The sequence below is a fragment of the Helianthus annuus genome, chromosome 11, assembly GCF_002127325.2.
Source record: "Helianthus annuus cultivar XRQ/B chromosome 11, HanXRQr2.0-SUNRISE, whole genome shotgun sequence".
Taxonomy (NCBI): domain Eukaryota; kingdom Viridiplantae; phylum Streptophyta; class Magnoliopsida; order Asterales; family Asteraceae; genus Helianthus; species Helianthus annuus.
Window position 1 is genome coordinate 72,225,020 of NC_035443.2, and position 6,000 is coordinate 72,231,019.

The window sequence follows — 6,000 nt, forward strand, 5'->3', positions numbered from 1 at the left end:
TTGAGAAACTTATTCCCTAAAAATGTATTTAAGAGTATTACCAAGGTTTCCCTAATTTTTGGTGATATGAAATGAGGATTTCTTCAAGAATAAAAATGGATATAAGTATGTATATTTTTGAGAGAAAAATATATATTATGTTATCACCAACTTTTGTGCTAAGTGTATAAAGTATGTGTTATACGTGCTAGTGTATTAAGACTTAAAAATACACTAAATACTCATGTGGAGTATAAACATAAAAATACACATACAACATACAAGATACATAATTCAGGTGCAAAGTGCAAAACACGAGATACTTATATTAATTTTAGAGAAAATAATATAAGTAAGATACTTAGTTAAAAATATAAAATATTTTTAACACAAGAATATATACACAAAAGAGAGTGACTGTACTTGTGCGATACAAGTCTAGTGACTAACGTTAAGAAAACGCGTATAGGTTACGACGTTAATTAAGCAAATGCGGTGAAGTTTACGATGCACAGGAACGCAAAGTTGTGAGTTCATGCTCCCCCTTTTCTCTTAACTGTTTTCGGTTTTATAACTTCGGGGGTGAAATACATGTTACGAATATTACTATGTTTACAAATGGTATGATAACAAAAAGCACACTTGGTGAGAACGAGTACCAAGTGTGATGAGATATAAAAATACGAGAAACGCACTTGGTGAAAACGAGTACCAAGTATGATGCGTTACGAGAAATGATACGAGAAATCGTGTCACGAATAGGGTACCATAAGCACCATTAATCGTGTACATACTAAGACCGCAGAACAAAAGATTAGATCTAATGGGTTTCAGGGCAGCCCCACTCTTGGTGACAACTAGAACCAAGTAGTGTTTTTGTGTCTCAGTCGTGAATCGACTATAGAAAAATGCCTATGGTTTGGTGACTTCCTATGTCGTGTCACATGTTAATGGCTTTACAACCCATTAACACTTGATACATATAGAAATACTTGATTTACACATGAATACGTGATTTAAACAGAATACATACCATGTTTTTCTTACAAAGTATACAAACGTTCATTACAAAAACTGCATGAATTCACACCAACATTATGTTGACGTTTTTCCAAAAACTCACATGTATTTCAGGTAACTAAAGGTGGATGTGCGCGCGGTCTTACTTATGCTCGTGGATGTCGCTATGTTTTATTTTCGCTAAATAAAGTTGTAACTTTTAAGACAATATGCTATCACGTGCTGTAAACACTTGACTTATGTTTTTGGTAATGTAATATTTGAAGTTATTTTGAGCATATAGTACGTTTACCTTTCGTATGCAATGAGAACCTTTCATGATCACACCTCGTGCTTCCGCCGCAGAAAGGGGTGTGACAGATTGGTATCAGAGCTGCGATTGTAGTGAACCAGGATTCCTTCTCGAGTCTAGTCTACAATCTCTAGGTCCTTTCCCGAAAATGATTTTTCAAAGAGTTTTCATTGCATAAAACTTCCCGCGACATCCACTGCCTGAAACTGCTTACATGAGTCTAGAAAAGACACTACGAGACTTAGGGTGCACAGGAGTAGCACTTGTCTATAACTGAGAAATTACTTGCAATTATGTGTGATAATTAGCATATACATGTACTAGATGTAGAATACCACTAGTATACATGACTTTGCCTGAAAACAATGACCTAACTGAAGGAAGAAGTACGAGGATGAAACAAACTGTGCGGACTGTGCAAGGAGTTACGTAATTATGGATGCATACGTAATTATGGAATTAGGGGACGAAACCCTTTTTAAGGGGGGTGGACTTGTAACACCCCAAAAATATAAAACTTTATATTTTCGTTATAAAGTATTAATCAAACGAGAACCGACTAACTAGGAATTTATAACCCAGTTAGTTACGAGTCTTGAAGTGATATATAATAAGGGTTAAAACAGCTAAACTATAATAATCAAAAGTTAAGGGACCTAATAAGCAAAAACTTGAAACATGAAAGTTTAATTAGTAAATTAAACACCAAACACACACATGAGTGTGTGTTTGGGTCGTACAGAAGAAAGAGGCGACCAGGGGGTTTCTTTCAAACCCTAATTTTCACAAAAACTCACAAATTGGAGGCCTAAATCAAGTCTAAAACGAAATCTGAACACATATTAGTGATCACCTCGACGAAGGGATCATAAGGTATGTGAAATTTTGATATTTGGTTCCACTTCAAATTTTAGATGAACTCATGAGTTTTGAATTTGAACCTGCATGATTGTTGTATAGTTGGAATTAGAAGTGATATGATGTCTAGGGATAAACCCTAGATGATTTCTTGTAAAGAAAACCTTACACCATACTTGTAGGGTTTATAATCACCATTGAAAGTGATTAATGGGTTTTTAGAATTATATTGAACACTAGGATTATCTTTGTTAACTTAGTGTATTTGAGCTCCATGAAGCAAATCCAGATTTGTTGATATGAAAATTGGTCATGAACATGTGAAATGATGTTTAAATCTTGGTTAAATAGTTAGTCAAGAACATGATTTTGAATTGTATGAAATCATGCTCATTAGGTGTTTGATATAATGCCTAAGAGAAGATAAATATTGAGAATTTGGACTAAAAACGCATATTTGATTAGTGTGATAAATTATGCGTTAGATACTATAAGAGAGTTCTAAACACCTATGGTTGAACTCTATAGGAAAGGAAATTGGAACGTCAAGCGGACAAGCTAGTGGCGATACGCGTTTGAAGGGAACGCTTTGAAGGTACGTAACCACGGTTTCGTTACGTTATGTTTGTTATGTATTTTTACTAGTAGACTTGAATTTAGAATAGTGTATGAATTTGGATGTCTAGTCGAAGTGACGAAGATCACTAGATGAGTAAACGGGTTAAATGTTAGTTAGAACAAGTTTGGTATGTTGTAAAATTATGGTTCCCGTTAAACAACCAAACGGGTTAAACAATGGTTGAATTTGTAGTGTTGAGGTGACTATACGTCACTCATTAAAATTGAGTTATAAAAACGTAATCCATGGAATGGACGTGATACGTTAAGGTTGACATGCCCGGGGATGGGCAATTATGGTTAGAAACCAATGTTGAAGAATTATGCAAGTATGTAACTTGACCTGTTACATTATGTGAATTACTATTTAATTATGTATGGTTATATTGTAGAATAAAAGTTGTGTTGATTGTAGTGACCATGTTCGTTACTTAAATCCATAGGTTAAGAATTGACTTGTAGTCGTTTGGTAGTCATCAAAATGGAGGATTCCGTAGATGAGCCAAACGGGTCGAATAATGGTGTACATTGTAGTGTTAGTATTTTAAGTGGATAGCGATTGGAGATAATGATCACAAGAGCATGAAACCATAGGTTTGGTAATGAAGTGCCGGTGATAATAAGCCCCGGAAGTTGGGTAACAAGCGCCTTAGGTTACTATTTTAAAAGGGTAAGTAAAATGTGTGTAACATGAAAGGAGCTAATAATGCATAAGTGACTTTTATTCGTTCGGCCCGTAGATCAAATTTTCGGTATAACAAATATGATAGACGCGTCGGTAATGAATTTACAGACGTATAGGAAAAAAATCACTTAAAACGGACAACCGAGCGGAAAGTTATGGTCATTTAAGTCAAAAATCTGAATTTTTCCGTAACTGGCTGCAAATGCCGGACACAAAACTGAACCTGCTGGGAAACGTACTCCCCCGCGCCACGCGGAGGAGACTCAGTGAACTGGCGCGACACGCGGCGGCTCCCGCGCCAAGCGACATAACAATCGGATCCTGCCGCGACACGCGACAGGACCAGTTAAAAAAAATATATTTTATTTTTCATATTTCTATGTCGGAACTTGTTTATATGTACTAAATTGATTGTCAAAACTAATGTATTCAGTGGTTTTGACCCTAGGTGACAATGGGATCTTACGGATGGCGGTCAAGCAAGTTTTGAAGAACTGAACACACTATAGAAGCTTCCGCGATACTTAACTTTAATAGACAATGTTTTAGTTTGTAAACAATATGCTAAACAACTTATGAATTTTTGAATTAGTCGCTAGTTGACTAATGTTTTACTACTTAGGAACTGTATCTAACAAACTTATCATATAATTTCGACGTCTTTTTATGAAATCGTATGAATCATATATAAATTCAAGTAGTAATTGGACGGGTGTTACAAGTTGGTATCAGAGCTTAAGTTTGTCAACAAAGTGTTCGGTTCAAGCTTGATCGATCGTCCGGTAAGAATTAATTGCTTTAGTAGACTTACTAGAATACTAGAAAAAGGAAATTTGATTTGATATGCACGGGAAGTGCGTGTTTACACACTCAAACCCGGAATTGTGCACTAAACATAAATGATTTAAGCAAGTGGTGAACTTGGCTAAATCAAAATGAATGATGCATTTGTTATAGATGAAATGTTTAAGAATTAGTATAAACATTTCAGTTTCAAGATGATGGAAAGATGGGAGAAGTGTATAAATACACTCGAACCCTAGAAAATACACTAACTAAGAAAGGTAAGGCAAGATATATACTTGACCAAACCGAAAGAGAATAACACATTACTTATGATTGAGTGAGAGTGATATAAATTTCCATATAATAGGATGGAAATGAATTAAATAATTATTGATTAACCATGATGGATGTTTCAGTTAAAGAAATGTCTGGAGTAATCGGAGATGATTCGACATCTCAATTGACTAGACAAATGAAAGCTAAGATTTCCGAGGCAGTCGGAAAAGCTCTAGAAAATAGTCTATCACAGTATATTGATAGATTACAAACCACAATTGTGCCGGTGGTGGACGATATGATGGCTGAATTGAAAGACAACATATTACAAGAAATAGAAGAAAGGAGGGTGTTGGATATGAATCCAAGTTCCGTAAAGAAATCCAAGTTCAATAAAGCTCCCAAGAAAGGAGTTACAAAAAGTGTGTTACATCAGTGCAGATTTTGTGGAAAAATTCACAAGGGCACATGTGGTAAGCCAAGACATAAAAAGTCTAAATGTCCAGAGAGGCTTGGAACCAAGGATACAACCGATACAAAGTCTGATGCCCGGAAATCAAGGACAAAGTTGTTTTATATAACAGCCACGGAGGCTAAAGCTGAACCTGATGTCGTTTCAGGTATACTCTTATAAATTAAATTTCAGCATGAATTTTTAATTATTACGAGTGCAAATAAATCGTTTGCTTTATATCGATTTATTCAACATTCTACTTTCGTGTTAACGAAATTACCTATGCTAAAGAAATAATATATATATATATATATATATATACACACACACAAATGGAAGTGAGTAATAATAAAAGTTTTATTGTTTATAAGAGGTGCTGAAACTGTACGTTGAGCATCGAGGTAAAAATAATCTCGAAAGATATTGCAATGGGAAGAGTGCGTGTACACTTGAACCAGGGAAATTAATGAAGTGAATAAATTTTGTGTTGGGAAGGAGTGTAATTACACTCGAACCCGGAAATTTGCAATAGAAATAAATGGCAAGGACAAGGTTATGGACTTGGCTAAACTAAATAAAACATGTAAAAGCAACGTTTATATTAATAAACGATGTAGAAAAATTCCAAGCAACAATAAGGAATAACAGAATTAAATAAATTAATTTTGTTATTGTTCCAATAGGATTAAAGTTAAAGATGAGTAATTAAGACTCGGACCGAAAATATCCTCAAGAAAGAAGCTAAATGGATGATACGAATTATTCGCAACTGTGAATAATAAAGTATCAATAAATGAAAATTTAGAAACTTGGGTATGAGTAACCATCCAAGTAACACATTATTAATAAAATCCATATGAGGAAGGATGATGATCACGGTGATGGATGTGATTATACAAAAGAGTAGTAAAATAGACATTATGAAAGTGTTAAAATTAAGAATGGGTAAACCCCAAAAGCCGTATAACAATAGCAATGGTTTTACCAAATAAGACTTAAGAAATGGGCCTTCGGGACATTTGTAAAAGAAAC